At 40.5% G+C, this 27,200-nt stretch overlaps 1 protein-coding gene across 9 annotated transcripts in view; it reads right to left on the minus strand.

Moving 5' to 3' along the window:
- Window positions 1-27,200, minus strand: part of OTUD7A (OTU deubiquitinase 7A) — a 106,054-nt gene that overhangs the window by 47,748 nt on the left and 31,106 nt on the right. For 4 of the 9 annotated variants that reach the window (XM_085515006.1, XM_015872691.3, XM_085515005.1 and 1 more), the window contains exons 2-4: window positions 11,918-11,990; window positions 11,091-11,190; window positions 1,444-1,580 (exon numbers count right to left, since the gene is read on the minus strand). The gene's annotated coding sequence lies outside the window, so the exon portion shown is untranslated. Of the gene's footprint in view, window positions 1-1,443; window positions 1,581-11,090; window positions 11,191-11,917; window positions 11,991-15,174; window positions 15,247-15,774; window positions 15,937-26,307; window positions 26,414-27,200 lie in introns of those variants that run through there. The other 5 variants (XM_085515007.1, XM_032446782.2, XM_085515004.1 and 2 more) reach the window with 3 other exon arrangements.

Here is a 27,200-nt window from a genome sequence, read left to right on the forward strand (position 1 = left end):
AGATAAATTCACTGCTCAGGCAATGTTCCCACCTCACTGTGCTGCAGGAACACTTTTACAACTGTTTTTCATAGAGCTTGAGAAGAATTTCATAACACTACGGCATTACAGGAATGATCACAGAGATAAATGAGAAGTTAATGGAAAGAGGGGTCCACAACAGAAACAAGCCAACAAGCAGGAGAGAAAAGCTTTCCAAATCCATCCCCATCAACAGCATAAAACAGTTTTACTGCTATAATGTCTGTGCATTCGAACAGGACAACAGATGAGGGCCTGAACATAAGACAGTTACAGCATCTCCCTTATTTTATTCACACAAGTTCTCACAGTGTGCTAATTATCTTCTGGCAGAAGGCAGCAGAAAGATAAATGCAATGACAATGATAAAAATGGAATTTCCCTAAAGCAAAGCTTCATCTTAAATCAAATCCAGGTATTGATTATTCTTTTACATGGGAGAATGACAAATATATAGGCAGTATCTTGTACTGTACTGGAAATACAATCTGAGACCTCTTATTAAATGCACAATTTCATTAAGAAACACATCTCTTCCACTGCAATGTACCTCTACAAACTACAAGCAATTAGAATAAACTAAATTTTCTTCTCATTTTGAGTTTTTTCCTTCATGTTCCCCCCCCCCCCCCCCCCCATTTTTCATTCTGCTTCTGCAAGAAAATACTATTTTCAAGTACAGAACACATTGCTCCAAATTTCAGCCTTCAGACAAAGAAGATACTCCAGCAAAAGCTCTAACCTTACAGTTTCCTCTAACATCCATATACTAAATAGTTCACAATTACTCTACATGCACACAATTTACTTCAGTAAGTAGAAAAGTATGATACCAAATCATTATCACTGGATACAAAACGTATGGCTTGTTTGGTTTTTAACTTAGAATTGCATTATAAGTTAACACTCAGGCATACAGGCAAAATGAAATGCATGCAGCTCAAAACCCAGCACAGTGAAAAGCAGCAGCACCTCTAGCTGTTTCTTATATTTTGAGTTATTTAGACTCCTGTTTCTACATTGGGAATACTAAAACTGTCATAGCAACGTGAGGCTACATCTTTACAACACAGATAATACATTTACAGATACATTTACAACACAGATAATAATATTTTAGGTTGTGCTATTCATGCATCCAGTTTGCTAAGCACTGCAGTAAATACTTAAATGGGGGTAGGGAGCGAGGAAAAAGAATACACAGGTATGATGCAATGGTATGCAGTGGTCAGGAAGCAGCTCAACCTCAAACTGCTTTACAACAAGTTATTTCCTCCAATACTCTCACTTAAGAGCAAACAGCTGCTGCTAAAAGCCAGACTGCCAAGATTAGTTCTCTAGTTAAAGCTGCTTGTTCTTGAGCCATAAATAGATACAAAGCAGTTTAAAGCTACCTTCAAGTAAGTTTCTCATTTTACTTACTGTGAACAGACTTTTGATAAGATTTCCTTGAGGCAAGTGTCTGATAGGCGTTATGCTGCTGGTTTTTGGTAAGGAAAATACTCCATTTTTGCCACAGTAAAAGGTATGAATAAGCAAAATTGTGTCCCCTGAGAAATCTGGGAAGAAAAAAAAAAAAAAAAAAAAGAACAAGATTAATCATTGCTCTTATTCTGCACTATTTGAATTACATCAATCACTGTCAAAGACAGCTTTGCCTTTGATACCAACAGCTAAATAGATGCACTACTACCATTGCAGATAAACTGGTAAATGCAGTGATTTGCATTAAAAAGATTACTTGGGCAATTGTAGTATGAAATGTTTGTAAGCTTATATATATATACTGATAAAACTACGCAGCCATTTCTTATTCTCTCTCTCCTACACAGACATTAGAAAAGGGTTCTGATGCTCAACCATATGCCCAGCACACAGGCAACACTAACAGCTCAGTACAGTTGTTTAAAATGGAGTCTCATGCATTTTCAGACCTTGAGGAAAATAACACAGCTGCTCTTTCCCAATTGTCTGTTTTGAATTCCACATCTTTACTTATAAGGAGGTAATGCATATAATGGTGATTTTTCTATGCTCCCCATAAAAACACTGATTCTTCTGAGTGGTTCATCCCACAGCCTCAGTAACAGACAGTGGTACAAAAAACTCCCCCTCTTGCAATGTCTTAAAAAGAGAGGCAGAATTAAACTTCTGAGATTAAGATCATGTGCAAAAAAATCAATCTTGGAAGGTCTCATATACACATAACATAGAGAGAGCATCAAGTTACTATACTGGAGCCAGTTACTATACTGGAGTCTGGCCAGGCACCCATGTAACGTGATGGAACTGAGCTTAGCATATACAGCAGCTAGGCAGGCCACAGCAGGAAGGAGCTCACACAGGCACATCATGCAACAAAACTGAACAGGCGAACCTCCCCATCCCCACAACTCCTATCACTGTTTCTGCTGAGAGGAAGTTCTTTAGTTATTGCATTTATTTTAGTAAAGTTACTTAAGCAGAACAGAAGGCCTAGTTCCATTTCCTATTAAAAAAACAATGCTTTAAAATGTCATCTACAACATTTTTCAGAGCAACCAGAAATACAAAGGAGAAAATACAGAGAGATGAAACTTGGAAGCTTGAGTGATTCATTTCACAACATTCTGAAAATGCATAATTTAATGCAGCAAATACTTTCCGTGTGTTTCACTTGATCTACATAAGGAACTGACAATCTATGAAATACCCATTAGTAAAATTGAAAACCGTGCATCAGATCTGCACGTAGAGATGGAAAGCACCTTTCCACCCGTGTGAGTAGGACAGAACACTGCATCATAAGATGTATGCATTGAAGGTCAAAGGTAAAGAAATAACACAAAAATTGCAGATCAGGAGGACTAAAAGCATTAGTAATTAACAGATATCCAAAATCTGATGGTAAAACACTGCAGCCTGATTTTGAGTGCTGCTGAACGAACATTTCTAACCAGCTTCAACAGGATAAGTGGATACTCAGTGACTCTGAGAAATACACTGCTAGTTCTAATAGACACTGTTGTCATCATCCATTACTACATGATATGAAAAGCAGGACACGCAGCTGGAGTTAAATATCAGCATGTGAAACAGGAAATTGAGAAAGCCAGAGAAAAATAAGGAAGTTAGCATTAATTGCAAAGTAAGACTGGAGGTGTTGAGACAAAACACACTGAACAGCAGTTTCTACAGGAAGCAGCTGAAGAAAATCACAACAGCTCCTGTTTATTAACATGTATACCAACCTCACATAGGTAAGCAGTGCCCAGACCTTTAAACAGTCTCTCCTAAAACGAACTGCTCATTGTAGACCACAAGTCAGAAAAGAATTAGAGAAGATTTGTATCCTCTTTGAATCTTAGTCATCAAACCTAATGACAACAGGACTCTGAGGAATCATGACGCACTTCACACAGTTTACTGCAAGCTTTAGCACATAACTTCCATCAGTTCAGTTCACTGCAGAAATAATTATTTATATCTACTTTTTAAAATGTATCTTCAACACAGATTCCAATAACATCTGTATATTTGCCCTTAAAAAAGATTTCAATAAATATCCACTGAAGGTATCTAAAGTGATAATCCCTGTCTTACATTTAAAGACATCGATAAACATCTGCTTAGCTGCTGGTCTGAATCTAAATGCATGCAAAGCTGTTTGGTAGTTGTAGCTGATTATTTTTAGAAAGAACGTATTGTCAATGTGGATAGCATCGACTGTCGATTCAACAGGAATTCTCCCAATTATCAAGGCAGAAAATTCTCCTTCCTAACTGTTTATTAGACAGAAGAGCAAGGAAGAAAGAAGGAATCCTCTGACTCTTGATTCAAAACAAAAAGATGCAAAGATGGAATGGAGATGATTTCAAAAATAATCTAAAACTATATTTATGCATCGTATGAAGTATAAAGAGCTGAAAAGGGACCAGAAAAAGAGAAAACTATTTCACGAGGGCAGCTGGTCCCACAGCAATGTATCGGCAGTGTTTGGTGAAACAACAGGCAGGACTGTGGATCTCATAGAAGAAAAAAACAATTTTGCTGGAAACTATAATCTTCCATCATCTTTCAAAATAAACCGACACCGATTGGACTCCTCAAAATGGTGGCTGAATGGTGACCAATCATAGCACGAGAAGCAGAGAAACACAATAACTCATTCCACTACTCGGGTTCACAAAAACCTCTTTCAAAACATGTTTTTATGGTTAGCGTCAACAAACTTTCCAGTAAATCAGTCAGTCAGTTGCCAGTGCACGTGTGCACTACCTCCTCATCTAAGTCAAATTTTCTCTTATTTACAAATATTTTAGTGGGAAAAAAAACCAAAAACACTTGTGACTCTCATTCCACTGAACCAGTCAATTAACTGGAAGCATTCTCCTTCTCATGACAGACAGAACGAGCCAATTGCTTGGAGCTGCAGTCAACAGACACAGGAAAGCAAAGCATCTATTCCCACAAGACTTAAAGACAGGAGAGGTACAAGCTGAATTTTATCTTCTTGAGAATATATATTTTTTCCCAAGCACTAACACAAAAGGAAAAATGGCCGTGTCAGTAAAACAAAACCATTACCACCAACACCTAGTCAAGCACTTAAACACGGATTTGAACTGAGATCATGCCATCCATATTTGTGCCTTAAGTAACAGGGATGTATGTGGTTATATGCAACATAAATGCTACGCAAAACCGCACAGCAGACACAATTTTCTGAACGAAATACAGCAATGGTTTATTTTAAACTCTTCCTCACCATGTGTAAAGGAGAAAATAAAACAATAAAAATAAAAATTGTATTTTTAGTTTTTATGGCACTTTTGCTCTCACTTGCAGGCTCAGCATCTTTCTCCTGATCATGACTAAGCTGACTACAATATCAAACAGCATAACATAAATTATTTACTCTGAAAACGAACAGTGAAGAGAAACATCCCATTTAAAGCACCATTTGGATTTTGCTGCACTCTTTCTGTGAGGAAATAACCTCCAGTATTCTTGCAAAAGAACACCAGCACTTAAAGGAAAAAAAAAACTTCTTGATTGTGAAAGGTAAAGCTGAAGATCATTATACAAGCATATCAGAAGCTGCACTTACAGGCACAAATGTGATAAGCAGTAAGTAGCACACAGTCTTGTGACCTTCAAAGTTTACCAACAGCTCTAATGTTTTTCAGAAATAACAGCCAGTTCTTAACACTGCAGGTACTGACCTCTTCAGTTTTGTCTGGACCCATCTATCTGCCTCCAGCCAATAACACTTACACAGCAGCACGCTTTGAAGGACAGTTAACATCTCTGAATTTACAGAATCAATAAATCAATTCAATGTGCAGGAGACTTATCTGGAAAACTCTATCAGCTCTGCAGGAAGCTATTCTATGTGCAGCAGAAAGGAATCCTGGCTTTGGTGGTGTTCTACCCCTATTTTTCAATTCTCTCCTTTTTATGTTAAACTTTAGCACCCACTAGCACATCTCAGAGGTAACCCGGAACCATATATGCATTACCAGCCAGACACCTGTTTTCAAAGAGTCTAAAAAGCAGCAAGGTTCTAGTTTGTCTCCCTTCTCCACTAGCATTAGATTTCTACAAATTCTGTGTGACTTTTATTAACTTTCACAGTTCTGTTTTCCAAATTCGATAATGGTTTCAGAGGAATGGGAAACAATGACACATGGATGGATGAGCATGAGTCTCATCTGTCAGAAAAGCAGGCTAAAACTTCTTTCCCCCTTTCATGGCACTTGACACCACTTCAATGCTGCATACCTGTGAGCTTGCTAACATGACATCGTCCAGTGTCTTATTTCAAAACTTCATTTCCAGCTAAGCATAACCCTGTTTTGTAGATCCTATGGACAGAGTTGAAGGTTTACCCTTTTAATCAGTCTTTTTTTCTTATCAAGTGATGGAAACACAACACTCAGATCCTCCAGTCTGCAGCCACACAAGTTAATATGCAAATAGAGAAGTTCTCCCAGGACGGAAGTAGACAAGGTGCTCAAGTTGTTCTCTGGAGTTTCCATGAGCTATTTTGAGAATCTGGCTTCTACAGAACAATGGTTGAAAGTCCCATCACACAAATGTTCTGTTCTACCTATTGCTTTAAACTGCAAACAATTTTATAACATGTTGGATGGATTCAGAGACATGACAGAAATGACAGCATAGTATTTAAACATCTGTACCAACAATTACTAGATATACAGATTTCAGCATCCTTATTATGCAGAACAAGGAGATCATTTTTGTTTCTTTGTTTTATCATGCAGTTTTAATTATTGTATCATGTTTTGTCCTTTGAAGAAGCCATCTGTTACGGTGACTTATCAAGATTAATTTTAATTAAAATTAAAATCAGAGACTCTGTCTCATTTGACCAATTGCATGCCCTGGAAATGAACAGGTACAGTCAAACTCAGTTTTCACCATAACATAGTTTACCAAACCCCAATGTAACCTATTAAAATAAAGCTGTTTTGCATATATTTCTGGCTTGGCTCCAGCTTTCAAATGAAATTAATCTGCACCAATTCTGAAATGTTTTGTGCCTTGTTCTTATTTATTTCTACTAAGATTTTTTTCTACTTTATTCAGAGCATTCCCCACTGCTTGCCCTTCCCATGCTACAAAAGACAATGTAACAGATAAAGTAATTGAACAGACATCTACTTTGTTATTTTTACTGTCTTACTGCCTTCCTAAATGGTTCCACCATTGATAACTTCAGAGCATTCCTGTTTCACAAGAGGTGCGGTAGGTGACTCAGATGGCGCTCAAGAGAAAACAGTGTTCTATGGTTCTGTCACTGTCTACCTGTAAAGCTGTTCTGGATAACCAAGTCTACAGCTTCCCCTACTAAGAGATACAGAGAAGTGACCAACTGGCTTCCTCTTGGTTCTCTCACCCAGGTGACATTTTAATCATTACAAGAACTAGAAGCTTATTTAATGAATTGCCTTGTTTCACCAGAGTATCAAGCAATTCTAGCTGATGACTTGGGAATTAATGCAAAATTTGATTTATTTAATTGTACCTATTATAGCCCCTGTTAACAACAATCACTGAAAACTCAATCGCAATAAAATGTTCTCCAGTGTCTTTTCAACCAAGATACTTCAATAAAACATCCTTTTAAATCCTGGTTTGCTTAATAACAGAAATAAGACACTTGATGGTTTATTATACCACACCAACGTGCAATTCATTTTTATGAAACAGCAAGAGTAAATAACTTGGGAACACAAATGGAACAATCATATCTCCTAGCCTCCAGCAATACAATATATATGGAACATAATTATATGCAGTACACGTTTTGCAAAGATGTTGACTCAGTTCCAAGTTGGCAAAACGTGACCATAAAAAAAGATGTCTGAAACTTAATTAGTGTGTTTGACCCTTTTCAGTCTTGAAACCTACCACTTGCCAAAAGTCATTTCAGCCCGTAAGAGCACAGAGACCCTCAGGTCCACTGTAAAGAATTAACTGTTCCATAAGGAGATTTTTATTCATTTTTTAGAATCACACAGGTCTAATTTACACTGCAACTCACTTCTGTTACTCACAAGGATTTAATTTGCTCTGAACAAAGTTTCCAAAAATTTCTAATGTCCCCACGAAATGAATAATATCAGCTCTTCCTGTCTGAAAGCTAAGGAAGTATTTCAAAAAGAAATATCACAGAATCACAGAATGACCCGGGTTGGAAGGGACCTCAAGGATCATGTAGTTCCAACCCCCTGCCTAGCAGGGCCACCAAACATACACCTTTACTAGATCAGGTTGCCCAGGGCCCTGTCCAACCTGGTTTTGAACACCTCCAAGGACGGGGCAAATATGAGAGATGATGATTTACTTGGGGAATAAGTTACTCCCTACCTCCTCCATCCATGAATCAACTGCTTCCTTCTGGTTATAGAAACTCTACCAGCTTCTCCATCCATATGGTCTCAGCCCTTATATACATCAATAAAACTGAAAAATCAGGTAGAGATCATTTTTGTCTAATTTGACCAATTTCTTTCTTTCTTTCTTTCTTTTTTTATTTTTTTTTTCCTATGGAATAGCACATAAAAATATTTTCTTGTACTTCTACTAATCAGCAGAAGTGTTTCAATTTCATACGGATTAAGCAAGCAAGTCAAGCTCACACTAATGAAAGGTACAGACCAGAAGTAAAGAGCAAGAACTGCTTGTTTTCAGCTTTTGGAAAAGCAAAGCTGTGTGTTTGCACTCACTGACAACACGTGCCTCATATAACAACATTTATCATGTATCATTTTGCTTACCAAAACCACCAATCCAAGCAGCAATTAAATCACAGAATAACATTGCCTATAATTAAAACACGCTTCTAACCACATTACGTAAAGAAAACTGAGTATCCTCACACAGCTCATAGTCTTTATTAATTGTATCTTAATGAGGACTCCTATGATAAATTCAATTTTGACATTCAAATAGACTACAACCAAACGGTACACAGTCATAAAGTAGCCAAGAATCAATAATAACTGTTAAATGATGAATTCAAGAGTAAGTTGCCTGCAGTGACAGGTAACGTATTCAGTTACCTTAGAAACTAAACAGCATTTCTCTGTAATATATCAAAATACTTCTGTAAACATTCTACCACAACATCAGGACCCAAGAGAACCCTTCAGTAAATGGAGTAACATTTCTCTATTCATTCTGACTACAAGCTACATAAATTTGAATTAGAAATTATATTTGTTTCCTGACAGCCACGTAATCATTACCAGAAAGTTCTGGGATGTTCCTTGAGCCCCAGAGAACGCAGTTTCCTTACAACTTATAGGTGGTACTTTATTACACTGTGGGTGATGCCACCACCAGCCCCTCATGAGATGGCAGACAGCTGGGGTAGATGTGTAACACAAAGAACTTTCTGTTCTCTGCAGAAGATATATACCAAAGCAGACAGGGAAGTACTGACTCATTTTCCACAGGCGCTGCAGGTCTCTGAAAACTATCACAACTAAAGTTTGGGAATCGGCTGGGGTGTTTGCCCTGAATAAAATGATCACTTTTAAAAGATTAAAGAAGCCAATAATGTGGCTTAACTTTGATTGAGCAGAGCAACGCAATCCATTCAGTGTTGGTGATCTGGTAAAGACAAATAAAATTAGCCTGACAACCGGCTAAGAAAGACTTGTGGATGGTGAGTGCAGTGCCCAAAGCCACAAAGACTCTGGAGGAGGTAAAGGCTCCAGAGGAAAGGTTCCAATACTTGGACACAGCTTTTCCCCACCATGACTGAACAGGATACCTATGAAATTCTCAGCAAGAATTTGAGAAGGCTTTAGTGGTACAATTCTTAACCTTCAACCATTTGAATAGAAAAAACTGAGCTCTCAGAGATGGGTGAAGTTCTGAAGGAAAAGTGTTTGTAAGCCATTGAGAGAAATGCTGAGCTCAGCAACAGCTTAAGAGTCTTCACGTAGTTTGGCACATCAGGTCCCACTTCTGAAAGGGAGGCACATTTGACAGACTCACATTCAAGAAGATATATTTGATAGAGATGAAAAAAAGGATCTGAACACCACTCAGACCTGAAAACATGGAAGATCTTTGAATTCTGAATTTGACTGACTTCAATCACACACACTCCTGTCCGTTTAGATGTATTTAATACGAATTCCAATACATGAGGAAAGATTTGTCATCGGTCCATTTCTAGAGTACATAAAAAGGTTATTAACTCAAAACCTGTGTGCATGGGAAGTATGGCCTTCAGCATGGAAATGTTACTCAGGTTTATAGTTATCTTCCTACCCTATTCCCCAAAAGTACCAAAGCTAATTATGCCATGAGATCATATTTTGATAGTTACAACCAGAAAGGAGTGTACTCAACACTGTATACTGAGCTCAATTCAGAACTGCTGGATGTAGAAATGCAGCTCTCTGCAATGATTGTTCATTGACTGACAAATGCTGCAGAAAAAAACACAAGACTGTATATGCCAACATACAAGAGGGAGCACAACACCAACACTATAATGCACAACCTCTCTGTTCAGCTATTATACTTAGGACAGACAAAAGAAAGCTGAATTGGTCAAGTATACTCAGTACTTGTAGCGCTTCTAATATGCTGAAGACAGTGTTCTACTTCATGGGCTCCTCTATCACCAAAACAGTCTCCCAACTTTTTCTTTTTTTTAAACACTAATGTATGCATCATTTTCTGCAAAGAATCTGAGCAACAAACTGTGTTTATTCCACTTCAGATGAGTTACAGATTGACTTGCAAAGAGACAAAAAAATCCAAGTTTTCACAGCAATCTGTTCTACAATATAGAAGCATCTCTAGTAACAGTACAGTTAACTAAATATTTTCCCTTTCTTTTCAGACCTAGTTTTAGAATAATTTTCCTAATTAAGACCACTTAAAATAATAGAATACATTGGTATCTCTATCCTTCATTCAAAAAATATTTAATTGCATTTAAATGTCCCAGCAACTGTACTTAATGTAATTTTCCAACCACGTGAATGGAGACTTTTTTCTTCCTTTGTGCAGAATATGCCCATCTCTTTACTAAGCTCATTAATGTTGTTTAAAGTGCCTGTAAGGTGTGTAACTGCTACTGTTTTAAAGGAGGAGCTGAGGAAGCCAAATTAGATATAAAAAGTACCTACTAATTTTCAGTCCCTGCACAATTATTACAATTTTAGAGGGAATTTATCACCTTAAAAAGCATGTTAACAATGTGCTAAATTTTCAGCATAATGTTCAAAACAAACACTCTGGTGTGAAATCACAAAATACATGCCATAGTTTCACATTCTTCTCTGTGTCCATGGAAGAAAATAAATATTTTTAACCCCATTTATTTATTTTGCCAATTCAGTTCACTGACTGTTGCCTCCAGTAGTACTGCAGACCAAAAATGTCAGGTGAGGAAGATGCAGTCAAAAAAAACTTTTCAAGCCAAGGAAAGGTTACTTGAAACACTTAGAAAGAAGCAGAAACATTTGCATGAAGTTTGGTTTAAACAACGTATTTGGCATTACCGAGAAATTCTGCAAGGACAAAATCCAACTCACCATTGTAGCTTCCACTTGCAAAAATATCCCTTCTCTCCTGCATGCCCTATCTCATTTTGGTGAAGCAAATGAGGCAGGCACCGGTAATCCCACTTTCCTCCTGGAGAAAGCAGAAAGAAGTCAGCAAGCAAATGGCAATTTACAGCAGCTGATAATCAGCTAAGTAACATGTATTTGGCAAACGCATGGTTCACTTCACCAACATCATCCTGGCCTGCAGCTCAAATAACATGTTCAGCAGAACTAAGGAAGCAATTGTCCCTTGGCACTAGTGAGAACACACCTCAACTACTATGTTCACTTGTAGACCCTTCTGTACCAGAAAGACCCAGAGTTCCTGGAACTTGTTCAGAGAAGAGCAATAAAGCTGGTGAGGGGACTAAAAAACAAAACATATGAGAAGCAGCCAAGAAAACTGGGGCTGTTTACTCTGAAGAGGAGGAGGCTGAGGGGAGGACTCATCTCTCTCTATAATAACCAGGAAGGAGGCTGCAACAGGGGTGTCAGCCTCTTTTCTCAGATGCCAAGTGATAGGACAGAAGGAAACAAGCCTCAAGCTGCTTAGTGATGGAACTTGGTAGGTCTGGTTTACAGCCGGATTTTATTATCTTGAACCTAGGTGATTCTATGATTCTAATTGCTATAAATTGGAAAACAAGTGTAATTCTTTTTTTTTTTTTTTTTTTTTTTTTTTTTGCAAGGCCCTTAAGTTCATCATTTCAAAACAACTAAATGACAGATGCTAGTTTAAGGGGTGGGAGGGATGTTTACAGCTACTCAAAGGAATAAAGTAGGCAGGCTCCTTTTCCTGTTTTTAGTATGTTTACCTATTTAGGAAGGCAGGTGGCAACCGTCCAGATGATTTTACTTCTGATTTTGAAGCTCTGGAGTGTTATGTGCCTGTGAGAAAGGAGAGAAAACACAGAACATGTATTACTGACTCCAAAAGTAGTGCTATAAAGAACTGTTTTGCATCCACTTATATTAATCCCACTACAATCTGCAGCATTATTATGAAGAAATATTTTTTCTAGTAGCAGCACATAGGACAGAGCACATAGTCAGAGTACCACTGCACTTCAAAGTACTTGTTCATTTCAAGTGCCATTAAAAAGAGTTGGTTACAATGCAGTTCAAAAATAGCCAGAAAAAACCTCCCCCTAGATAGCAAAAACTTGAAGGAAAGAATGAACAAGGGATTGCATAAGGGAAAAAAAAAAATTCCTATGATTCCTTTGCGTCCTGTTAAAACTATCTCTACGGACACCATGCATCCACTAGATGGTCAGATGGACTGGGAGAAGAAATACATTGATACTGACAGTAACCCGATGGAATTCCTGAAACGGCACCAGCAGCAGGCAAGCAGACAAAAAAACTTGATTTTCAATACACAAGTCATAAAAAGCCATAGATGTCTCTGACTATAAACTACAGATTTAAATAAAGTCACAATTGCCGTAACAAGCAATAAATATGACCTCAGTATCCAATTCTATATTCAGTTATTAAATGAGTGTTTCAAAGTGATAGACATAAGAAAATTAAATTATACTACATTCAAACTGGAACAATCATGACAAAGTCTTTAAGAAAAGAACATCAAACCTTTCCAGCAAGTTCTTAGCGGTAATTAACGATGCCAAAATTAAATCTGTCTTATTTATATCACAACCAAGATATGAACATCTCTCCTTAATGATTCATTAGTTTTCAGTGTAGCACTATCTTGACATTGTTACAGCCTAATAAGTACTCTATGTTCTCACATTAGCTTCTACTATCCCAATCTCAATAATATATATGTATTTAACTGTTTAAGCTCAGATTTTCAATATAGTTCCATTTAAGTTCCCAGTTGCATATGTCACTTTAAGGCAGCAGTTTGCCTCCTTGTATAGAGCTCCAATTTAAGACCTGATAAACATCTCCATTATGTATACTGCTGCTTGCTTTGAACAGCTACAATGACAGTCAGAAGACACAGAAAATGCAGCAACCGCTTGACTGGTCAGAAGCTGGAGAAAACTGCTCACAATGGAAAATCCTCTTCTTATTAACTACAAGAGAATTAGAAAATTATATGGCAAGACCTACTACTTTGTCATGTACAGCAGAGAATTTCAGGCCCACACTAGAAAACTACAAAAACTAAACTCTCAAGTTGATCAACTATCTACACTCAGATTTGAAAACAAAACAGCTAAAATCCACGTTGAATAAAACAGTGGATTTGATCCCTTATTTTCAAATCTCTGCTTTGTGGGTAGGTAGAGAAACAAGAGGCACACACAGCTCCAGAACAAAGAACATGTCTGTAGAGATGTTTATCCCATCACTTATCTACTTTAGTGCATGAAACAAGGAGCAAAGAGATCACACACAAAAAAATGAACTCATTAAAAGGTCGGGAATGTCATTTCCTGATATCTATCTATCTATCTATCTATCTATCTATCTATCTATCTAACTATATAATTTTTTAAAATGCTTTTTTGATTTGAAATTCAATGTAACTGATTACAGACCAGTTTAAAATTCACTGCCAAACACTGCAAATCACTAAATGAAAGTGCAATTCAAAGTGCAATACCAAAGCCACAGCTTCTGTCAAAGCTACAGAACAGACCATTGCTTTACTACTGCCTCAAGTGCCTGTATCATAGTCCTTGTTTATTTTTCATGTGCACGCCTGAGGGGTGGGACTGAAGGAAAAAACTCACATCTTATGGAATAAATCTGGGAAAATTCAGCTTAGAGAAAAGAAGGCTCAGAGAAAGACTTATCAACATCCATAAATACCTGGAGAGGGTGTTGAAAAGATGGAGTCAGGCTCTTTCAGTGGTGCCCAGTGCCAAGACAAGAGGCAAGGAGCACAAACTGAAACACAGGAAGTAATATTTTAACATGAGGAAACACTTTTCTGATGTATGGGTGACTGAGCACTGGCAAAGGTTGTTCAGAGCAGTTGTGGAGACTCAGCTTTCAAAGAAAGGAGGAAAAAAAGGAAAAATTCTCAACTTCCACCCCAAGTATGCAAGAAAATCTCCATACTTAGGCACCCTGAATATGTTATTTGCATTTAACCATTGTAAGCTCACAAGAAAGTCACAGCAAGTATTGCTAGTCACTAGCAAATGATTTAAACTTGACTTGGTGAAACACATAGCAAAAACATAAGGGCTTCCTATCTACCTTTGTTTAACTAGTTCCTACATTAACAACTTTGCAATCCAGCAGCTGGAACAATCTATGGAGACAGAAGGGGTACATGCAGCAGGGAGAGACTAGTGAAGGTTAGCATTCCTTTAAACGACACGATTACAGCTTTTTTTAGTTAAATACCACCACACCTATGCAGATATTTGATAGTTTGTGAAAAACCTGAAATGCAGCTGAAAGCAGAGAAGAAAAAATCCCAGAAGAACTAGTTTGTACTGACTCAAGTATTACGTTAAAATTCAGTAGCCTTAAAAGGCCAGGTGCCCCCTTCCTTTTCTGCTGCTCTGCTTTGGGCTTCCTGGTGCCATTCTCTCCTTCCCACACACCATGATGCTCATCTAAGTGGTGTGAGGGCCACTGACTCACCGAGCCAACAAAAAGCTCCCATTACATTATTTTTCCTGTACAGATGAACTTTGTGCTGGACTGAATCAACACACAAAAGTCTGCAAAAACACCACAGCCAGTACAAAGCAGGCAGCAGGATGCAAGTGGGGTGTAGAATGTCTTTAATTCAGTGTCAGCAACCTTTGGCATTAGCTCATGTCACCTCTTCTGCAGATCCACAGCCTGAGTGTTCTCAAATCCAGCTCTCTATTGGTTGGCCCCATGTAATCGTGCTGAATGCAGAACCCAGCCTGTCCCCACAAAGTGGGCATCCTGGTAGCCCCCAGGCAGCAGACAGCTACGTTCTGGTGTAGTGTCAGCTGGAGAACCAGTCTTCACTTTCTACATCACAGAAGCAAACTTAGCTGGGGCTTAGGACCAAAGGCCTTATCTGCACATTGTACACAGCTTTGTTTACGTGCCTGCACGTTTCTTAGCACTGCCACAAATAATGTGGAAATAGCACCAGTCCTACCTGTCCTCCAACAAAAGGGGCAATAGAAGTGAATTGGAACATCTCTCTTTTCCTCCACAGCCAAGGAACATTCTACCAAGAGTAACAAAGAAAAAAAATCATTTGACTGCCTAGCTATGCATCACTAAATTAACTGGACTCTTATGCATTCTCAGTACTGCTGTCAGCTGTGAAGAGGACTGAAAAACACATGATCACAGAACTTGTTTCTCCTCCCCAGCATCCATACTCCATTGTAAATATACATAAATAAGACAGATAGATACAAACACTCAAATAAGGAGCTCTTATCTCCTTAGCCACTAAAAGACAAAATTCTCAAATTGGTTCTAAGAATTTTCTTGTTAGATCAAAATAGTATATACAGATCTGACTTGAACCCCAATTCTATTATATGAAACAAAAACTGCATTAGACAAATCAAGCAAACATTAGTTGTGAAGCAAAATAAGGAATACGAAGAGAATGAGCACAATTTGCCACCGGTTACTTTTAAAATCAAGCTCTCATCTACCGGGTCCAGAAGTAAAAAAAAAAAAAAAAAAAAAAAAAAAGAGTTTAAACTGAGACAAATCTATCAGCATGAGCAGTTTTACTGACCCTTGTGACACTGTTCACATGAAAGCAAACAAGCACCCAGTCACTGGCATGATGATGTGCTTCTGAGGCCTCTTAGAACTCACAGGAAGAAATCTCAATGTCACCGAGTCACAGAAAACTTTCCATGGACTTCATCTGTAAATATCCTTTGAATATCATGAACTCCGTTAATGAGCAAACAGAAATCTCAGGAGGTCAATTGTTACCTCTCACCTTTAAATGACATTTACATTAACTGACTTTTACCTGTGGCTTCTAATTTTGTGGTAGCTTGAAAACATAATCCATATCAGAACATGTTTCAATTTAAAATATTTCTACACATATATGCATACATAAGGCTATTTTTGTATATGTACGTATGTATACATATACAGTGTTCAGACATATACAGATAAAAATAAACATAATGACAAAGCTTCCTTGTGAGACTTTGATCGATTGCCAAAGCATTACTAATTTTGATCAATCCATGTTCTTATCAGAACTCTTTTCTACCACTCCCCATTTTGGGCATATCAAATGATATTTCTCATTAGTTTAAAACAGTCAGAGTTGCAGCATTGTAGGGGTTGGAGGGGACCTTTAGAGACCATCCAGCTCAACTCCTGCTACAACAGGTTGCACAGCAAAGCATCCAGACAGCCTTCATTCATTTCCTGATGGCAGAAGAGGAATAATTTTTAATTTGAACTACATCTTCTTTATTTTTAGTTCTTTTTCCTTAAATTATCCACTGGAAATTTCTCTGAGAAAGATACTTTTAAGTCACATGCATTTGCAAAAAGATCACAACAATAGCTGAACAAAGCTCTGCTGTCAACTTTCTATGAAAGCCCTCAGCCAACTCATTTCCAAGCATACAGACACAGTAATGGTGGACATGAGGAAAATCTGCTGCTCAAGAGCCGTGCAAACTTCAGCAGAAAACAAGAGAGCATTTTTAATTACAAACTGAACTACCTTGTTCTAAAGCAACTCTAAACACAAACAATTCAAATTACTCTTTTGCACTCTGCACCAAACACCCAGCTTATTGACTTCACAGGAAACACGCAGCCATCATATTCCCCTTTGAGGCTTCTTCTGACCATTTCAGCTGTACTGGGAGAGCTCCACCTTAATAAATAATAAATGACACTTCACTGTTAAAAGGATCTTACTTGCTTAATTGCTTTACAATAAGTTGTATCTATAGATACAGAAGCTGACAAACTCCAGAGCATCGCTACACCATATTGTTAAGTACCTACTTGTGGGAGAGGACCTTTCTGGTTACTGCCGGATGAGAAAATGCAGCACAAAGCTGGAGCACGCTACAGGCATTGCTGCCTACAGAGAAAATGTGGTTTCCTATTGATTTTAGTTTCACTTCACAAGGCCTACTTTTGTTTAACTCTTGCTTCACCAAATAAAGCAGATTTCCAGTTGCCACTCTCCCAGTAACACAAGGTAAAAGATTCAGAGGTTTCAGTGAGTTTCCTGGAAAAACTGGGAACCTGCTGATGCTTCAGCTGACTGCAGAAGCCTTGTTTCTCCCCAGTCAGCTTCTGAGGACTGAAACCAAAGAAAGGAGCCCACAGTCTGCCTCACCGACCTGGTACGGCTGAGCCAGGGTGATTCCAACCGCCCGCAATCAGCACAGCTCCCTGGTTTGCCACCATCTGTGCTGCACACCCGCAGCTTCTCGAGGTGAGGGTGGGTGGGAAAAAGAATGGAGAGTGTCAAAGGCGCTGAGACGTGCACAAGTCTGCTTCGCTAACCAAATATCTGTGCATCGTGAAATGCCAGCAGAGCAAATCTCACTTCTATACAAGAGAAACGATTAAGGTAAAGGAGAAATGAGTAGGGGAAACACTGTAGCTTAATGAGGTGAGGGAGGGAGAATAGATTTTGAACCACAGACAGCAAGTCTCATCACTCGACTCTCTCTCTCTATATATATACACACAAAAACATATATAGATAAGATGTTAATGCACATTTTCAACAAAAATAATTACTCAAAATCTGCTTGTTAGATGAAGATAAAAAAGAAAAAGTCTTTCTTGTTTTTCAGAGATGGTCTAAGAGGAAAACATGATGATTATACGATGAGCTGTCGCTCAGCTACAACCCACTCTGTTCTATTACTGCTCACTACAGCTGCTTTAACATTCAGTCAGCTCAGCTGCCTTTTATATTCATTACATGCAGAAATTCTCAAATGCCCCTTATCACACAAGGCAATCCCTGTCCTCACGGTCCAACCCGATTTGATCTCTTTTTGCTTTGTTGGCATTTAGGATTGATTTGTGAAATAGAATAGGAACCCTGCTTCGATACCATCTGAATTCCTGCACCACATACATTTTCCTCTGCCATTCCTTTTGGTCTCTAGAAAACTGAAGTTACACAGTACAGTGCACCTATTTGCATATCAAAAGCAACAGCACTTTATGCAAAAGTGAAATGCAACCAGTTTTCTGCTTTCAGAAAGAGCTTAAGACATGAAAAGCACTTCCTTCCTCTGAGTCTTTAGCTCTAAATTCAGGTGTAGCTTAGTCCATCACAAGTGGTTAAGATAAATAGCTTATGACTGAAGAAGCTCCTCCACTGCCACTGTTACCTGATATTTGCCAAAAACAGACATCATTTTCTTTCCAGACAGAACAGTTACAAATTTCATAGTCCAAAATGAATTAACATAATTAAGAAAGCAATTCAAATGCCTAGAATAGCATAAAGAAAGTACTCTAATCTATCCCAAGTGACCTGCAACTTGTGTGAATGACACCACTCCTCCTACTGGGGTGTTTCATTGTCTTTTTTTCAAGCTGGCCACGACGGCATCTGATGTATTGCATTATGTTATTACAATGAGCAGGATGACTCTCTGTTCTGATTTGTGACTGATTTGTGGCATCAATGCCAACAACTTCTCCATCTAATAATACACCCAGCCAACCTAGACAGAACACCGTGGTGGGGACAGCAGAAGGGCTGACAGAGAGTGCCGGATGCTCAGCACAGTGCCTGGCTGCTACTGGTGCAGACAGTGGGTGGTGCTCGAGCTGCCCTCAGCCCTGCCAAATCCCTCCCCATTACTTTCCATGATCAGAAATGGTGAAGTATTCACCAAATGCTGCCTCAAGAATACACTGACCAATTTGGGCATCCCCAGTTTCAGAAAATATGTATGTTTCAGGTGATTTCAAAGAAAAACAGACAGCAGACAGCTCCTATGGTCCAAGAACCATGCTGTGTTACAGCACATCGGATTGTATACTCATCTGATTTTTACTATCCAATCAAGTTAGTCAAACATTTTTGAGTAGCCTAAAACCCTTCTAAAACCCTCACAGATAACGTGAAATTTATCCCCTTACATCTTCAGTTACAGTCAGATATTTCACATAAATTACACTGGATCACAAGCAAGAGCTCAGATTTAAAATTAGCCAGTCTCAGCAAAATAACTTCCATTTTTCTTGCCTACAAAAAATCTAAAGCACACAATGCAAAGGAATGCTCAATTCATATCACCAAACAAGAGTACACTGATACTGGCATAGGTATCTCACTATCAACCCTTTGTCATTTTAGAATTATTTTTATCACATACGAAGGCATTTGTGGAACACAGTGAAAACACTAAAAAGATCCCTGCGCTGTAGGATGAAAATAAGATACCTTCTGCTATAGTCTTAAGAGAAGCAGAAATTTACTTAAATTTATGCCAAAAATACCACTGACCCGATGTTTAATTTCAGTGTTGACAATCAATTACTCTCTTGATAACATACCTAGAGGAGCCTGAACTTTAATCCTCAATTCTAATCTCTCTTTATGTGATTGTAATCAGCCTTTTTGTTTGTGAGTTTAAACCCTGAGATCACAAGAGTTAATTGCAGCTGAATTTTTATGTCTGTAGATCATGAGCTGTGCTAGAAGGTGTTGCAGCCTACCAAAAAATGAGAAGAGCACTAGTTCACAGCAAGTTGAATCTACGTTACGAGAGCTACACTGGATAGCAGACTTTATTCAAAATGTTCTTTGCACCAAACAAGCCGAGACAGCCTTCACTTTTAGCTCTTCACTTGGTCCTTTCCAACCTTGTGATTCTATGATTCTATGTGTATCACCCAAGGGAGACTTGGTGCTTGCAGGGAGGATAACAGAGAAGACATGAAGATACACCAGAGGGAATGGAGGGGCTCTGAGTGAAATCTACAAAGATTTGGAGCAGTGGCTTGGGCATCCTGTGTTCCTGTAGGTATGCAAGGGGTTGCTTCCTTTGGCCACATTGCCCTGGTAAATACATATATTTTTGGAACATGTGAACCCCTTCCTCTGCCCCAAGGGCCTTACAAATGGAAGACTGGTACAGCTAGCCTTGGCAACTGGCAATTCACATCACCAAGAGTCACTAAGCCTTCTGTGATGTCATAAATCACGCAGCAGACCTGGGGCCCCGCAAGCACAGCCCCCACAAGCACAGTGCATTCTGGTGCAGGTGCTGGTACTGGTGCTGGTGCAGGTATTGGTACTGGCAGTGTTGGCACTGGTGGTGGTGGTGCTGGTAGAAGTGCCCAGTTTTGACGGATCATGAAGATCCAGTTTTTCCGGAGACTGAGAAAGACATTGAGAAGGTATGTGCCTGCTGGTTTCTGTTCTCAAGGGCACTCAGGTGTGCTTAAAAGCCTGGCAAAATCAGCACGTCCTGACGATGGCAGCTCAACCCACAGGCGAATTTGGCCTCCCTGCACATAGCCCATCCTGTGCATATATACCTCCCAGAATGACTGCTCACCTGTTCTAGACATCATTTCTTCCCCTCTGGTCACCCCCATCATCCCATGCCTCCACTGGCCAGTATCAGCTGGAGGCAGGAAAAAAAGCTGCCTGGGGCTACTGTGGGCTGTCAGCACCTCTGGGAATAAAGTATGCTGCATCTTTCATAGCAGTCTTGTTTCAGGGAAGAACTTGCTAGTAAACACCATAGTATGCAGGAGAACATTTAAGTATCTAATAGTAAGTGTGTGCTGCTCTCTCCCAGTTTGCTGTCAGTCTGAAACAGGTGGCCAAGAAAGGGCTGTTAGGAGCGCAATAGGCAGCGTGTGCAACTGAATGTGCCTTCCATTTTCCAGGTGCAGTGCTTGTGTGCACCCCATGGACTACCCTGATGAGGAAAATCAGGGCCTTTTGGAATCTGAAGTCGAACAGGTGATGGTCTTCTGGATTTATAAAATGCTTGCCATTGCATCGTCCTTTGAGCTGAGTGTTGACCATTTGTATTTGTTAACTTTGAACAGGCAGAGGACAGCACAGATGGAGTATCAGCAGCAACTTCATCCCCGCTCAGTCTCCCCAACATGGGTGGAGTAGCAGCGGCAACTTCTGTCCCGATCAATCACTCCAACACAGCTGGATTACCAGAGGCAACTTCTGCCCTACTTGGTCTCTCCAAGACTGATGGATTAGCAGACATAACTCCTGCCCCTCTCCATCTCTCTAACACGGATAGACCAGAAGCGGCAGATAATGCCACGTTTGATGACAACTGCATAGATGGAACAGCAACAGCAATTTCTGACCGGATCAGTCTCTCTAACACCAATGCAGGAGCAGTGGACACTTCTGCTCTGCTTGGTCTCTCCAACACAGATGAAGAAGCAGCGGCAGTTTCTGCCCCATTCAATGACTCCAACACAGCTGGAGTAGCAGAGGCAACTTCTGCCCCACTTGGTCTCTCCAAGACTGATGGAGTAGCAGACATAACTCCTGCCCCACTCCATCTCTCCAACACAGATAGACCAGAAGCGGCAGATTATGCTTTGTTTGATGACAATTGCATAGATGGAACAGCAGCAGCAATTTCTGACCCGATCAGTCCCTCTAACACCAACGGAATAGCAGTGGACACTTCTGACCCGCTTGGTCTCTCCAACACAGATGGAGAAGCAGCAGCAGTTTATGCCCCATTCAATGACTCCTACACAGCTGGAGCAGCAGAGGCAACTTCTGCCCCACTCAGTCTCTCCAACACCAATGTACTGGAAGCGGCAGTTTATGCCCCATTTGATAACAACTACATAGATGGAATAGCGGCGGCAGTTTCTGCCCTGTTTGGTCTCTCTAACACCGATGCAGGAGCAGCAGACACTTCTGCCCCACTTGATCTCTCCAACAGAGAAGAAGCAGCAGTGGCAACACCTGCCCTGATCAATCACTCCAATACGGCTGGAGTAGCAGAGGCAACTTCTGCCCCACTCCATCTCTCCAACACCAATGCACTGGAAGCGGCAGTTTATGCCCCATTTGATGACAACTATGTAGATGGAGTAGCAGCGGCAATTTCTGCCCTGTTTGGTCTCTCTAACACCGATGCAGAAGCAGCAGACACTTCTGTCCCGCTTGGTCTCTCCAACACATATGGAGAAGCAGTGGGAACACCTGCCCCGATCAATCACTCCAATACGGCTGGAGTAGCAGAGGCAACTTCTGCTCCACTCCATCTCTCCAACACTGATGCACTGGAAGTGGCAGTTTATGCCCCATTTGATGACAACTACATAGATGGAGTAGCAGCGGCAATTTCTGCCTTGTTTGGTCTCTCTAACACCAGTGGAATATCAGTGGACACTTCTGACCCGCTTGGTCTCTCCAACACATATGGAGAAGCAGCAGCAGTTTATGCCCCATTCAATGACTCCTACACAGCTGGAGCAGCAGAAGCAACTTCTGCCCCACTCCATCTCTCCAACACCAATGTACTGGAAGCGGCAGTTTATGCCCCATTTGATGACAACTACATAGATGGAGTAGCAGCGGCAATTTCTGCCTTGTTTGGTCTCTCTAACACCAGTGGAATATTAGTGGACACTGCTGTCCTGCTTGGTCTCTCCAACAGAGATGGAGAAGCAGCGGCAGTTTTTGCCTTGTTTGATGACTCCTACACAGATGAAGTAGCAGAGGCAACTTCTGCCCCACTCCATCTCTCCAACACCGATGCACTGGAAACGGCAGTTTATGCCCCATTTGATGACAACTACATAAATGGAGTAGCAGCGGCAATTTCTGCCCTGTTTGGTCTCTCTAACACCAATGCAGAAGCAGCAGACACTTCTGTCCCGCTTGGTCTCTCCAACAGAGATGTAGAAGCAGTGGGAACACCTGCCCTGATCAATCACTCCAATACGGCTGGAGTAGCAGAGGCAACTTCTGATCCACTCCATCTCTCCAACACTGATGCACTGGAAGCGGCAGTTTATGCCCCATTTGATGACAACTATGTAGATGGAGTAGCAGCAGCAATTTCTGCCTTGTTTGGTCTTTCTAACACTGATGCAGGAGCAGTGGATACTTCTGTCCCGCTTGGTCTCTCCAACAGAGATGGAGAAGCAGCGGCAGTTTTTGCCTTGTTTGATGACTCCTACGCAGATGAAGTAGCAAAAGCGACTTCTGCCCCACTCCATCTCTCCAACAGCGACGTACTGGAAGCGGCAGTTCATGCCCCATTTGATGACAACTACATAAATGGAGTAGCAGCGGCAATTTCTGCCTTGTTTGGTCTCTCTAACACCAGTGGAATATCAGTGGACACTTCTGACCCACTTGGTCTCTCCAACACATATGGAGAAGCAGCAGCAGTTTATGCCCCATTCAATGACTCCTACACAGCTGGAGCAGCAGAAGCAACTTCTGCCCCACTCCATCTCTCCAACACCGATGCACTGGAAGCGGCAGTTTATGCTCCATTTGATGACAACTACATAGATGGAGTAGCAGCGGCAATTTCTGCCTTGTTTGGTCTCTCTAACACCAGTGGAATATTAGTGGACACTTCTGTCCCACTTGGTCTCTCCAACAGAGATGGAGAAGCAGCGGCAGTTTTTGCCTTGTTTGATGACTCCTACACAGATGAAGTAGCAGAGGCAACTTTCGCCCCACTCCATCTCTCCAACACCAATGCACTGGAAGCAGCAGTATATGCCCCATTTGATGACAACTACATAGATGGAGTAGCAGCGGCAATTTCTGCCCTTTTTGGTCTCTCTAACACCGCTGCAGTAACAGCAGACACTTCTGCCACGCTTCTTCTCTCCAACAGGGATGGATTAGCAGTGGGAACACCTGCCCTGATCAATTACTCCAACACGGCTAACGTAGCAGAGGCAACTTCTGCCATGTTCGGTCTCTCCAACACGGATGGAGTAACAGCAGCAGCTTCTGCTTCGCTCGGTCTGACTGAAACCTTTGCAAGTCACTCAAGTGCAGCAAATGATGTTGAGCAGCGATTTAAGAGACAGCTAGAGCTATGGTCTTCTTGGGTAGGAAACCTCTTTGGTGTCACACTTTCCTTCTTCGTAGAAATGCATAGTCTTGCTTCTCTATAAAGTTCCTCAATTTCACCATAACTGCTGTTGCAAGTGTTTTCTTCTAAGGATCTAAGGCCTCATCTGGAATACTGTGTCCAGTTCTGGGCTCCCCAGTACAAAAAAGACAGGGATCTCTTGGAAAGAGTCCAGCAGAGGGCCACAAAGATGGTGAAGGGCCTGGAGCATCTCCCCTATGTGGAGAGACTTAGGGAACTGGGTCTGTTTAGCCTTGAGAAAAGAAGGCTGAGAGGGGACTTGATCCAGGTTTATAAATACCTGAGGTGTGGGAGCCATAGTGGTGAGGCTGGTCTCTTTTCAGTAGTGCGTGGGGACAGGACTAGGGGTAATGGGATGAAATACAGCATAGGAAGTTCCACACGAATGTGCGGAAGAACTTCTTTACGGTGAGGGTGATGGAGCACTGGAACAGGCTGCCCAGGGAGGTGGTGGAGTCTCCTTCTCTGGAGATATTCAAGACCCGCCTGGACGCCTACCTGTGCAACGTAGGGAGCCTGCTTTGGCAGGGGGGTTGGACTTGATGATCTCTAGAGGTCCCTTCCAACCCCTACAATTCTATGATTCTGTGTGATTCTGTGTGATCTGTGTGAAGGCATTTCAATACCAGTGCTCTGCCTCCCATGAAGCTAACAATGATGCCACTACCATGCTTTTTCAAAGACATGACAGAACAGTGAATCCATAAAAGACTGAGATCTCACACACAGGAATAATAATTGCCACCACAGCATGCAACCTTCAAAGGGTTCGACCCATCTGTGGGGCTACATTTCTCTAATGTATTTTAGTTGATAAAAGGGAGAAATAAAAATAACACTCCTAATAAAGCATTAGAGAAACTCTGATGCTGAAGTCATACATCTTATAGTGAATAAATAGATTTCTCCTTAATAGTTGCCAAAGCAGACAGACATGGAATTTCTAATGAAAACTAGAGTCATCTTTCTAGAAGGGCCCACTGCCTTCATTCTTCCAAGACTCCAAAAAGATCCCACACCCTACACATGCCAAAAATGTGAGTAAATCTGTACCCAGCTTCCTCACAGTCAAGTCTGACCACATTTGTTCATTCAGAAATTAGAGTGAGAAAAGTACCCACATTCATTAAGCCAGCCTTTCTCTCTGGCAGCATGCACCAAACAACAGGAGTTACCCATAAAACTTCATATATCAGTAAGAGATAAAACGCATACAGAAGATGCACAGCAACTGACACATGGCAAAGATCAATGCCACCTAGAGTAGTTTAGCCAATCTCTGACAGGCTCCATGATTTGTAAAATTCAAACAAACCTGCCTGGATACACATGAATTAGAAGTGAACTTATTCACAGCTCCATTTCTCACAAAGCACAGGGAAGAAACCTAAAATCCACATTTCAAACAGCATACATAAGCCTCTTCAAAACAGATCGCAAGTCAGCTGTCAAAAACTGTCTTCTATATCTTGCTCCATCCTCAGTCCAGTCCTGCCTTTCCATCTGCCTGCCTGATGTATTCAGAGGTTGTTGCGGGAGCCGCTTCCTCTTGTCCGTCCTATTTAACTGATGTAATTCAACGGAATAAAATCAACTATTTCTGCAATAGCAGGAAGGCACACAGCACACTCTGGAATACCAAATATACCAATTCAATTTATTCAGTGGATACGAATTTTACCCAGAATTCCTCCCTGTGACTGACTGACACTGAAACAGAACAAATAATTCAGTAATCACACCTGCACCCAGAACAGGCTGTCTTGTTCAGGACTGAGGTCATCCAGAGAGGGGTTTGCAGTGCAGCTGCTGTGCTTTACATAAACACAGAGCTTCCCTGGAAATGTGAATGCTTGCTTCTTCCACTCCTACCTCCTTTTTAATATCACTTTCCTATATGCTTTGGTCAAAAAAGCATTTCTGTCCCCACTGTCCTCTATCAGCAGCTGTTTTTTCCTAACTTGAGAACAAACTGCATCACAGAACTATTTTCTACCATAAGCAACAGAACCTTACGATTATCTCAACAGGACTTCGATGCAAGGTTCTCATGTGTTTTAATTGCATAGGAAATGAAACTTTAAAAACCAAATGTTTCATCAAAAGCCGCTAAGACAGAGTTTTAAAGGAGAAATAACAGTTCAGCTGAGAGCGCAGCACAGATAGTTTACACTTACCCTTTCAGTGGCAAAATCATCCAGGCTCACATTCACATCTCCATAGTGCCAGGCTCCTCCCTATGGCCAACTCTCCTTCACCTTCAGCCACTGGCACTAAAACAACCTGCTTACAATGAAGAGCAGTTATAGCCATTTCTCATGTGCTGGATGTGCATTTTCTTCACAACATCCCTTGTGCTTCACTTCCCTTGCAAGGATTACACAGTATAGATCTTCCCAGCGCTTGCCAAATTACATTCTAAATATTTCCCAAGCTAAACTGGTGAGGTATGAAATTCTGTTCTGACATACAGAATAACCAGCCTTATCCTGATGGATTATTTTTGTTAAATGGCAGCTGAAATTTCTGCAGCACAAATAAGTGTTCAGAAGAACCCAGAATAACTTACATATTCATGTATCGTTAACATACATCACTACACATTTAAGCTCTCATGTTATGAGCAGTTCTGTTCAAGTACGCTCATTTTTTAAATGCATGTTCCTGAAACGAGGTGCAAAAGGTAACCAGCAGCTGTTTCAATATCAGCCAGCACAGCCATCCCAGCTGAGCCAAAACCCCTCACTGCTGCAAGCTGGGAATCCTGCTTCAATAGGCATTCTCTATAGACCCATTCAAATTCTCATATAACCCAACAGAATCAGCAGGAAGTTCCACAACAACAGAAATATATAAGCACATTTTAACACATTAAAATAACGCAAGACTACCATTCTTCTCTAACCAATTTCCTGTGCATATTCAAAAGAGAATGAACACAAAGCCTTCGACTTCAACTACGTTGTTACAAGCAGCACATGAAGATGTTTCTCTGCCAGTCCAGCTGAATGTCACCTCATTGGCTGTTATTAAAAATACTCGTTGAAATGAGTGGCAAAATCACCACTGG

This window comes from Coturnix japonica, chromosome 14, assembly GCF_054131305.1.
Source record: "Coturnix japonica strain WE chromosome 14, WE-NBRP24, whole genome shotgun sequence".
In the NCBI taxonomy this organism is placed as follows: Eukaryota; Metazoa; Chordata; class Aves; order Galliformes; family Phasianidae; genus Coturnix; species Coturnix japonica.